We start from the raw sequence: 12447 nt of genomic DNA on the forward strand, positions 1-12447 counted from the left end.
AATAACTTGTAAAAAAGATGCTGATACAAGAGCTCTGTGATGAGTGATCAAGTAAAAAAAAACATAATTTCAATCCTTAAAGTTGAAAAATGTACAGTAATTTGATCTGCTTAAAAGTAGATACACACACAAAACAAACATTTTTAATAAGCTATCGAAATGGAAATTTAGACTTATTATTTTTAAATTTCATTTAAATTTAAATTATTAGCATTCTAATCCTAATGCAAACCTTACATAGATATTAAAGAAAAGCCTACAATGTGTCTAAAATATTGTTAACTGTTTTTTCAAAAACTTAAACTCTAATAGAGCATCTCCACAAAAAAAAGTTGTCAGATTTAGCAAGCCTTTTTAGCAATTATGGCAATACTTGCAAAATATGGATTTGTAATGCATGAGAATATAAAAATGTTCAAATGTTTTGATAAGCTGGGAAACTTAGACTTTATGTTTAGGAATAGATGATTCAATAAAATTAAGAATCACTTAAAAATTAATGAAGGCATTTAATGTTAAAGAAAACCCATAATAAAAATAAATAATAATATAAAGAGTCGTCTCAAAATAATGTTTCTTTAGACTAAAAGCTTTGTTTTTCTGTTAATGAGCAGACCAAAAAGTATAGTTTGTATTATGTATTTTTTATCTTTACCCCATCTTTTGTGTATTGCAATGTGTGTGAGACAGAATGAATATACAGCAATGGCCATTGTTAGTTTAAATTGTTTTAAAATTTTAAAACAATATCTTTATGAGACTTTGTTAGCTTCACAGCAGTTTGTGCTATATGATATAAGTATGATATAAGCCACCAAAGCCCTAGTCATTCTATTAGCTAATGTCAATGAAATCTACATGGATAAAAAATCCCATAAACGGAAATGCATAAAAGATACATTTTTAAAAATATATCTGTAAATTGAGAACAGACGAAGTTCATAAACATGTAAACAAATTAAAGTTTGATCTTTACCTTAATTTTAAACAATATACAAGTATAATAGTATCTAATATACAAAATGTGTGTGTACATTGCTTTTGACACTTTCCTGATATTATTTATTAAAAACTTTTGGTCATTTTAATCAATTATAAAAAAATATAAGAGGCATCTATTTGATGTTATGTTATGTCATGTGGCACACCAACAATAACAACAATTTAATTAAATACCATTTCAAATGAAGTAACTCCTGATTTCTGTATAATAATGCTAGCAAATGATGTGCATGTTTATTTTATTTGGATTTTGTAACAAGTTGAATACATGACACAGGACAGTCAGAAGAAGCTTTAACTTCAAATCAATTGACAAGGAAATGTGGTTTGGGTAGTAAAATGTCATAATCATTTGACATTAATTTATAGACAGTGCCTTTCTGAAAAGAAGCTACAATGCTTTTTTTCAACGCATCCAAGTCTTGTCAATAGCATGAAAGACAACTATATATGGAACAGTAATTTCCAATTTTATTTTTTGTTATCAGAAGTATTTACTAAAAAAATTGAAATATATTCAATTGCAGACAGACATTACTGAGTTTTTAACACAGTGTTTAAATGTGCAGAAATGCAACTTTGCAAAAGGCTATAGTATATTCTATATACGATACATATTCTTTTATCATATGCCTATTGTCTGTCACTGTAAATACGAATTAGTTCAGTTTACTTGGAAACCGATTGCCCTTATTTTTTCAAGCCGAACTTAAAGGTAAAATTAAAGTTAAGTTAGTAATCACCTATATGTATAAGTAGAACAAACATTTTCTGAGTAATGTAACTAATAAATATCAAGTAAGTTTAATATTTCAATTTCAATTAAAATACTAGTACACTTGATACAGATTTACTATTCCATTTTAAGATACGACAACTTAAAAAACTATGTGCAATCGGTTTCCAAAGATTGTTCAAGTAAAGTAAACATGTTTTTTTTAAATACAACTAAAACAGAAGACACTCAACACATGTTTGACATTATCGACTGTTTCTTTTTTAATAAACAGCTTGTTAGGAACATCACAATAACTAGCAAATGTAGCCAGAATGCTTCTGTCTAAACAGATCTCTTATGCCTCATTAAATACTGAAAAAAATTACAATGTACAGCACTGTACAGAAAACATTAGGCATTTGACATGTAGACATTTAGTTTTTACTAAAATATAGACATTTGGCTTTAGAAAGGTACAGTTATAACTATAAAAACATAACCGAGCCATCTGTACCAAACCAGTGCTCCCGTAAAATTAGTGCAGTTACAAAATAAGCCTGAAATACAGACATTTAACTAATCTACAGTATATATTAACATAAGTATAAAATCTGTACAAACTTGAAATTAGTGAAATTACAAAATATGCCAAATATTAACAGGCACAAAGGCATTCAAGACAAAGTTTATCTTAACAGCTGATTTTAAGGGTTTGAAGTTTAGGTTTGAGTTTCTTACCTCCCAACAACAGAAATACCCGGAAAAAATGTTTCCCTTATTGTCTTTGTGTAGTCTAAATTTAGAGCATATACAGTAAGCAAAGAGGAGACATACAGCATGTGGCAAGTTTGGGACATCATCCAAGACAATTCTTCCCTCCAGAATGATTGCCCTTGATGCATTAACATTGAGAACATGGAGTTCAGGCAGCCATATCTTCACGTGGAACTGTGAGCAGGCCAACATCAATTCCACAGAAGTCTGCATCTACAGTACATTTGAGTCCGAAACATAACAAAAATAGGAAAGCGTGAGTTTTTCTCTACCTTGAGACACCTCAGAGCTTTGGGCAAGCAAGAAGCATATGACATATAACCAAGCTTTAAATCACAACTGCCAAAGACAGATGATACAATATATAGTGAAAGAGTTACAAAACATTTAAATGGCTAGTTCACTCAAAAATGAAAATTCAGTCATCATTTACTCAGGTTGTTTCAAACCTATATAACTTTAAAGCACAAAAACTACCATCAAATCAGAATTGTTTTAAGTCAAGAGACAAATATAGTATCGAAATACTCTTAACCTTAACCATTACTCTAATTGAACTAAACAAAACAGAAATACCAACAACAATTACTTGCAAAGCACATCCTGAATTCTCAGAGTCGTCCCCCAAGAAGACCGTGAAGTACTGCGAAGCGCACACAACACATTACATCAGATGACTATGCAAAAGCAAAAACAGACAGAGAATAAGGGTAACAATCATATTCAAATGAAGACTCAAAAGATGAGAACAGTCAACCTAAAGAAATACCTTTGAATCAACCTGACGCAAAATTTCATCCAAGCGTTTTCCCCTGATTTCCTCCTTTTTTCTGAAAAATTCAATCAAACATGCAGAGTCCAATGCTGCGCAGAACTTGGATCTCAGATTTTTCAGATATGCGATTGAATTCTGCAAAGATCTAAGCACAAAACATAAAGTGGTTGTTTACATTAAAATAAAAAAGGCATTAAGTTGGTAAAGAGAAATAGAAAACAAACGTGGCTTTCAGTAAAAAGTGCTGGGCACTTCCCCAAGATCTCACAAACAGGAGGATCAGAATGAATGATTTCCTTTCTCCTCGGGGCAAATGTGCTGTCTTCATACTGAACGTTGAAATGATATGAGACTTACAGCTTCTCATAGCACATGTTTCAAGGCATCAAGCAGAAATTCTAAAGTAAAAAGAAAAACAAGTCAAACACACACACAATAATAAAAAAAACACAATCATGTTATTCTGCAGCAGATGTCATGCTTTAACGTGACAGAGAACTGGCCTCAGACAATCAATGAGAAGGGACTATTTAGATCAGAAGGCAGAATAACTTGCAGTGAATGAAAACTACATAATGTATGTTCAACGTATCAAGCAGTCTGGGGTTTACAGAGAATACATTTCATGGTTTATGCGATTAAGCTTAAATAATAGTTGGCCCAAAAATGAAAATTTTGTCATCATTTGTTCATCCTCTGTTATACATTTATTTGTTGCACTGAACAATGAAGGAAGTTATTTTGTGTTAAAGTCATTTTGGGTCACCATTCACCAATATCTTCATTTGTGTTCAGTACAAAAACAAAATGTATAGGGCAGGAGAAGAAAATAAATTGGTTTGACTTGATTTTACAGTAGGACAAAATTAAGAGTTGTTAGAGGCATAGCAACAAGAAACTGTTCAAAGTGACATAGTAAACATAATAACTATATGATCATATCAATTTAAAATCTATGTGGACTTACTGTTCTGTTTCAAATTTGCAGACACAAATCTTTTAAAACATCTTTAAGTGATCACTTTCGGGGACTTGAGACACAATGCAAAAAATTGTGACCACATCTCGGGTGTGAGCATTACTTTGGCTGTTGCGTTCCTGACTCAGTACTCCTTATTATTGAAACCTAAAAAAATACACACTTTAAGGTCAAGTGAATAATTGTTATTAGTTACAAAAGCTTAAATTACTGCGATGTTTTAAACCTGTCATGTTGTCAAGTGCAAAGAAAAAGGCAGTGCATAGGGGACATGTTTTGTATATAACGCATGTATCACTTCTTGCCATAAAAGACAAATTTAATGTGTAAATCAGATTAATTTGACTTAATGTGTACGTGAGTCATATGAATTTCTATCTTTATAAATTTAATGTAATGTTATTTAAATCTTACTACAGCACTTTGCGGCACATAAACCATACTGTGTTTTCATGGGCCACTAGAAAACTACCAGAGAACAACAGGGGTAAAAACAGCGGTATATACTCATTCTGTGTTCTCGGGGGGGAAAAAAGGTGCTACCCCTTGTTTGCAGTGGGTTATGTCTCCCACACATAGGCCCGATTTCAATGACAAGGATTAGCTTAAGCCAGGACTAGGCCTTAGATAAATTTGTATATTTAAGTCGCTTTTATAAAAATGTATTTGAAAAAACATTACTGGTGTTCATCATGAGACAAAACAATGGCACTAACATATCTTAAGATATTTCAGGGCATGTTATTTTCATTTAAGACAGCTCAAACATTCATTTTAGTTGGTGACTACCCTTAAGCCTTTTCTGTGAAACCGGGCCATAGTCTGTTAAACACACAAAAAAAGAACATGGTTAGAGTGAAGAAAAATTATGTAAATGAGTAATAGTCTTTGAAACAATGACAGCGTCGGTGTCGGTGTCGGTTGCCTTGTGGTTAATGTGCCGACACATAGCGCCAGTGCGCTCACGGCGATTTGGGTTCGATTCCCGTTCTCAGTGGTCCTTTGTCGGTCCTGCTCCCCTCTTTCCTCCCAATATCTTCTTATCAACTCTCCACTGTACGCTGTCATTAAAGGCATAAAAGACCCAAAATATAACTTAAAAATAAAAAATAATAATGACAACAATGTTGTTTCAGAAAGTCAGGAGTCACTGAAAAACTTCACATCCTGAAAACTCAACATTCCATCCACAACATTCCCCAAATAATGAAGCTGCACGTTTAAACAATGTGTTATGTAAAATGTTTTTTTGTTAGGCACTAACACTAAGAAAATAAGCGTGTGGATGCTATTATTCATGATTAGAGTCAAACCAATAACAGCTGAAAAGAATATAAAAATGAAAAAGAATGCATATACTTAAATGTTGATTCAATTAACAGATTTAACTGAAAAGTATTAAAAAGACATTACAAGCCTTTATGTTTCTTTAAAAAGCAATGTAGATCAATGTAATCATCATTCAACCTAGAAAAGTGGAACACAATACAGTAGATCCATACATGTGCAACATGCTGCATTATAACTACATATTCATATACACATGGCATTGTTTACTGCTTGCATAATGTTTATTTCGGTAGATTGTATCACAATATAGATTTTAGATTGTAACTTTAAGATAAAATAGGCCACAATACGTATACTGCAATTTATAAATTTTATTTTGAAAAGACATTTTCTTAAAGAACATATAAAATCAATGATCATTTACAGTAGTTCACTACAAATTCATTATTTAAATAGTTGGAAAAAATAAGTCTGACTGTGCTGAGGTATAATTACAACCTGACGTATGTCTGAGCTTTAAACGTAATGCGTGGTATGTTTACTAAGACCACGTCAGTTTCACCATAAATTAAAAGACTGCTAAATTAATGAGAATGAAAACATCACTTGTATTCTCATTAAGAATTAATAAAAAATAATAAATCACTGCTTATATCAATGATTTACAGTACTTATTGCATGAGAGTATCACTGACGTACTCAGACTCAGAAGAAAGAAATTTCAGGATGACGTCATATTTTTGTTAAAAAAATAAACATCAATAAGTAGCTTATTGATTACCTCTAAATTAATGTAATCAGTATACCTGGTTACAATCAAAAGCAATACAGAAAAGATGCAGAAAACATTGCAAAAAAAACATTTCAGAAATGTGATAATAGAAGGCATTCAGCAGCTTAAACATGAATGACATGATAACACGCATTCAGAAAACACACACAAATGTTATTATTCACGTATCTAGCATCTGTTATTTAGTCATGGGCTCTCCTGATCTGTTGACTCAGATTTCCATTCCTCTCTTTCTGTCTGCTTCTTTTTGCACTCTGTATATTAGCTCAGACCCTTGGACTGGAATAACCTGTACACAAATCAACATGCATTGGCGTTATACATTAGTTTTATTTAAATTCCTAAAATGACTTACAGGACAAGTGAATTATTTTAATGTGTTATTTGCTTGATTAGAGGGTGAATGGCAAATGAAATGAAACAAAAACGTGGAAAGGCCGAAACATAAAATGACATTGTTTCTTTCGATTTGGAAAAACTTTTAAAAAATGGAATTGATAGGGTTCTTCTCTTGTTTATGATATTTAGAGAAAATTTTAAATTATGGAAAGGACTGTCATATAATATGCATGTTTATATGACTCATGATTTGTACATATCCAATATTTCTCTTTTTATTTCTCAAATGTTGACAGATGCTACAAAATATCCTATTACAGTATATCCTATAACAGTTATTGTAATCGTATGTCTAAATGAGACAGTAGGATTATCTTAAATACACAACTAAACTTGTCATCACTCTTTAAATAAAGTATAGTCATAAAGTAAATTAGTACAAAGCATGTTTTAAAACAATTCAAAAGAATCATCACTACACAACATAATCGCAGATCTCCATACGTTGCAGCATAAACTTAAAAACCAGCATGTGCCTGTTCAAGATCCACAGTTTGCAAACTGTATGAATAACATTGACTTGACAAACAACACTGTTGTGATTAACTGTTGTTTCAGTAGCACATTATATTATCAAATGTCAGAAGAATGGATGTAAACAGAAACTAACATTAGAATCAGGCCATTTCATAATAAAAAGGATACCTTTTCTTAAAGTTGCAATTCAATGTACTGTATACAGTATATGCTGCCTGTTGAAGTGTGGAGTGACTAATGCTAAGAAGTTTGAAAGCATCATTTGTATGAGGCATCCCTTCACTGATAAACATTGATTAGTTTAACATGTCTTATTATGTGTGTTTACCTATATAACTGGAAACAAACCTTGTGTCATGTTCAAAGAACAAGACTCAAAATACAAGTAGTTTGTATAATACTGAGCACAAGTTCACTACAAAGTGCCTTTACTAATATTAGCAAACATTTTGATATAAGGCTTGTAAGCACTAGTAACACGTGTGTTTTAAATACAACACAAGAAGGCATTAGTCAGGGGGTCTGTTTGGCTACTAAAAATTCTCTTTTGCGTATATTTCCATTTCAATGCGTTAAGGTGAAACCCGAGTCGTGCTTAAAAATTGTATGGTAATACTTGAACTCTTCAAACAGATTTGATGTTGCACGAGATGTATGCAACAGCACCTGCGCGCGCGTCAGCTGCGTCTCTGCAAAACTCCAAATAAGATGTCACGAGCCAGATGTAATATTTTTATTGCATTTGTCCTTTAATTCAGTTGTTTATTCACATGGTGACACTGCCAAACGCGTCATTTATATGAAAAACCATACAGTTCCCAGACGTTATTGTTAAATTTCAGAATTAAATCACATGTTAAACTGATAAGGCGCGGTTGGTGCCACTAGATAATGAAAGGGTGTGCCAGACTTAGGGTAAAAAAAGATCATAGTAAAGACTGAGCGGATTTTCCAGTGTAAATTATAAACATAATAAGTCGTTAGAATTCTGACAACGAGTGTGATGATAGTCCAAGAGGAGCTAAGTCCTAAGCGAGAGGATTCTTCTATTATTCGGTGTGTGTGCCCTCCGCAAATGCTTTTTGGGGTAAGGGCTTCCCATTGATAGTTATGAACAGCAAGCCCAGACCGCAAAAAGATTCGTGAAAGACTTTTGACAGTCCGTTTCCCGTACGCTTTTTCAATGTGACATCCGAGTTGCAGGTTTTGTCCATAATTATTGACAGTCCGTGTTGTTGTAGCCAATGGCTAGACCGTGTGCAGTAGACTCCAGTTCTAAACATTCACCGAGAAATGCACAGAATCAGCTCTAGTTTACGATTCCCTTACCATCCGAGGCTTTGCACCGTCATTTCATCCGTGTTCTGATGCCGTTCTTATAGTCATACTGTACATAGTCTACTGTTCGTGATGTGGTAAAAAGCTGATCTACTCCTGTCAGTCGATAGATCTGTTGAAGGAGGGGAATTACTGCGCTCCAGCTCACAGTAAATAGAGAGCAGTGAAGGATTTCATTGGAGCATACAAAAAATCGTCATTCGACCAATCCGTGCTTTTCTCACACAGGGACCCCCCTTTTTGAAAAAAGGAAAAATAGAAAACTAATTCTCCACCGATGTACGGAATGTTTTTTTATATAAATGTGCTTCATTGTGGGTTTTTTACAACGCACGTTTTCGTAATCTAATAAAACATTTTCAATCATTTCTTTCAATGGAAGTGAACATAAACGAGTTTTGGTTGTTTATCAGGCATTACAAACAACGAATTACCGAGAACATCTGTGTCTCAACACTGTAATGAGCCGTTGAAATATAAAACGCATCTATCCAATTCAAACGATCACCACAATAGCCAATAAATAGCAAAATTATCCAAGTGAACACTTACCACAACAAGTTTCTCATATCCTCCATTCGTAGTATTTGCACAGGTCACCTAAGCACCAAAGCTAGTCACCTTTTTTCCTTGTCTCATAAAATAATGAACATCGTTTTCTGAGTCTGGCTATATTTGGATACCCACACAACTCAAGCATACGCGCGCACACAACCATATAAACCCATCCCAAAGCCTTCACACAAGCCTACACACAAAAACATCTCCTTTTTACTCGCTCTTTCTGTTTGCACGTACGAACGCCACACACACACACACACACACGCACACACACACACGCACACATACAGCACACACACACACACACACACGCACACACACACCACACACACACACACACATAAACTAGAGAGTCGCTTTTTTCTGAATGTGTAGAATTACCACCGGATCCCAAGGTCAGGACTTAGAGTGACAGGGGAGAACAGCGAGACCCTAACATTTAAGTCTCATCTTCACAGATAGCTCTCTCATGGAGACATGATGAGGTTGTGCTTTCATTTGTGTAAGTCTCCGGTCAGTCACGATTCCCTCCATCTGTCTCCGGCACCCAGCGCTATGCCCCTACTGACGCAGCCGACGCGCATTACTCACTTTAGCAGTCACGACTCGCCAATCTGTGCTGTTTCCGATGAAACCGCACGCCAAAAATGAATTACCAAAGAGCACTAGGCTTTTACCCACTTGATACGTTTGGCAAATATGATGAATTGACTTGTATTTTAAGCAATGAACATAAACCATATGCATGACCAAAATGTTACAGATACGTGATTTCACAACGACCACGGAGTTGGATTTACAAACAAACCATCTCGGAAGTTCTTGTAAGAGGGTTACGCACGTTACCAGTCTGATCTCCATGCAGAGAATGAATTATTAAACGTATATGTGATATACTGAATTATTGAGGAAATGGTCAGATGCACAAAAGCATGTGTTGAATAAAGGCTCTAAAAATACACTGCCACGAACGAGTACATTGTCCACAGCACGAAGGTCATGGAAACTTAACAGTTTTAAGAACATAGGTAATGGCTGCATCTTTAGTTTAGACGTTAGCTGGAAAATCACGAATTTCAGCACCATACTGGCGGACAGCTCCGCTGATTTAAAAAGGCTTCATGTAACATAAGCCACGAGTAGCGAACACATACTGTATGTCTGTATGTGTTATTTTAAGCTATTCATCGTGTTAATCTCTGTTTTTATATTTGGGAGTTTCCGATAAAATTACGAGGGATGCTCAATAGCGCCGACATGCCAATGAGATTCCCCTTTATTTAGGGATGTAACGGTATTGTAAATACCGAAGTATCGCGATAGCATTTACCCCCGATACTATCGTGGTTGACGATAGATCTTCCAGGCAAAGTGTAGTTTTTTCAGCCGAATGGAGCGAGTTGAGGGAAGCGGGAACTACAATTCCCATCAACCCATGCGTGCCCATCATCCTCTGCGCTCTGCTGCCACCCGCTACAGATCAAGTTGAGCGAAAATGGCGGATGCCGCTAGTGGCATAGAAACGGATTTACAAATTGTTGAAGCTAGGGATGGGCGGAATATTCCGTTACCGCGGAATAAATTGTCAACCGTAAGAGATTTTTCTATTCCATGTATTCCGCGGAATGTAAATAAGTAGGCGTGGTTAACTCGGCGCTCTGCAAATTAGGCGCTATTCTGAAAAAAACTAATGAATTAATCCACCCGTAACAAATGAACGTATCAAACATTCTTTTGACCTTCTTTCAGTCTGTAGTTTAGTGATTTGCTCCAGTCCGGCGCTTCTCTCACCCGCAGTGCTCGTGCAGGGATCTGCGACAGCATTTTAAAAAGCTCATTCTCAACACGTATTTCAGAAGTCAGGTTGTTTTGAAAAGCTGTTAATAGTTTTATAAAGTTTAACTTCAGGCGAGCCAAGGTGAAACTTGCGTTGAAATGCCCGATGATGCTCGCGAGCGCGTGAGCGCTTTGATGTGACGCGCTTCTACCTCCAGTTTTGGGAGACGCGTGAGGAGTCACCAGAGACTCACAGTGCAAAAACAAGCCCGAGAATAAACAAACCTAAAGACAGAGAGTCGCAACACACTAAAAGTGCTCATCTAATAGAGAGTGAAGAGCGATAAAGACCTACAGTACAGACCCCATGAACACCAGTTTAGTCATATACTGTACTCTCATTGTTTGTGCATATTCATACTTTATTATATATGTTGTCTATCTTCCTGCTGTATACATATGATATAGCCAGAAGATAAATATCAATAAATAATACATCTGATTATCAGAACTTAATTTGATATCTTTAGTAGATTTTCATAACTTACCTACATTTTAACTATGGTGAGCATTTAAATGAACTGTAATAAATAAATTAGTTAAATCAATCTAAGAAAAATGAGGTATAAAATATAGAATTATAATGGGAGATTGTTTCATGAAATATATCGTTACCGTGAAATAAAATTACTCATTCCTTGAAATAGATTTTTGGCCATTCCGCCCACCTCTAATTGAAGCTAAAGCGAATTATAAATCGCATGTGTGGAAGCATTTCGGTTTTCCGTAACAAGAAATGCAGACACTGCCAGACTGCGGTGAAGTACAATTCGGGGAATACGACTAATATGAAGAGACATTTGTTACATCACCCCAAAAAGTTTCATGATGATATGAGGAGAAAAAAAAAATAGCAGTGAGTGAAGCAGTGAATGAGGCGAGTACCTGACTGGTTGTGAGTTGTTAAAAGTTGACAAACAACTCAAACTTTTTTCATTTTAATTTTTTCATGTTTCATGTTATCAATTTTTATGTTATTAATTTTTATGCTATTATATTACTGTTCTTTGCACTTTAAAATTACCTAATCTAAAAATAATAAATGTGACCTTTGTTCAGTCATAGTTTAATAAACACTTATGCCACATTTTTCCAAGTCTTCATTTGTTTTGTTTTTTTTCCTGCACAAAATTCAATAAATATCGTATCGTAGTCTTCATATCGAGGTACTTTCGTATCGTGAAATGTTGATACCGTTACATCCCTATACTTTATTTTCATTCACTGAATGCATGGGTGATTCCCTGACAGCGAGGGAAAGACAGCTTGACTTCGACGCGATACATACGATAGCTCAACGTATGCGTATTGAAACAAGAACATATGTATTTAAACCAAACATGCAGTTGAGGTCACCAGGAGAGCGACACGGACGCTTACCAGTGGAGGGAGCCCTTTATGAGCGATATACACGTGTCAGGATTTGAAACGGTGAATTCAATAAAACAAGGAATATTTCAAGGACACAATAAGAGAACATAACGTGCCGTCCTTGTGTGTTTTTG

The 12447-nt window shown here is 34.9% G+C and overlaps 1 long non-coding RNA gene across 4 annotated transcripts; it reads right to left on the minus strand.

The window, feature by feature from the left end:
* Nucleotides 1–1233: 1233 nt before the first annotated feature.
* On the minus strand, nt 1234–10112 carry LOC130568560 (uncharacterized). Of its 4 annotated transcripts, none has more exons than XR_008964715.1 (5): nt 9098–10112; nt 8537–8781; nt 3264–6620; nt 3084–3171; nt 1234–2707 (listed from the first exon to the last, which is right to left on the minus strand). It is a non-coding gene; the product is annotated as an uncharacterized LOC130568560 (long non-coding RNA). The 4 variants fall into 4 exon arrangements; XR_008964721.1 differs by having other exon boundaries at nt 3264–5309; nt 9098–10098; XR_008964711.1 differs by lacking the exon at nt 8537–8781 and having other exon boundaries at nt 9098–10101.
* Between the last annotated feature and the right edge of the window lie 2335 nt (nt 10113–12447).

The sequence above is a fragment of the Triplophysa rosa genome, linkage group LG1 (assembly GCF_024868665.1).
Source record: "Triplophysa rosa linkage group LG1, Trosa_1v2, whole genome shotgun sequence".
Taxonomy (NCBI): Eukaryota; Metazoa; Chordata; class Actinopteri; order Cypriniformes; family Nemacheilidae; genus Triplophysa; species Triplophysa rosa.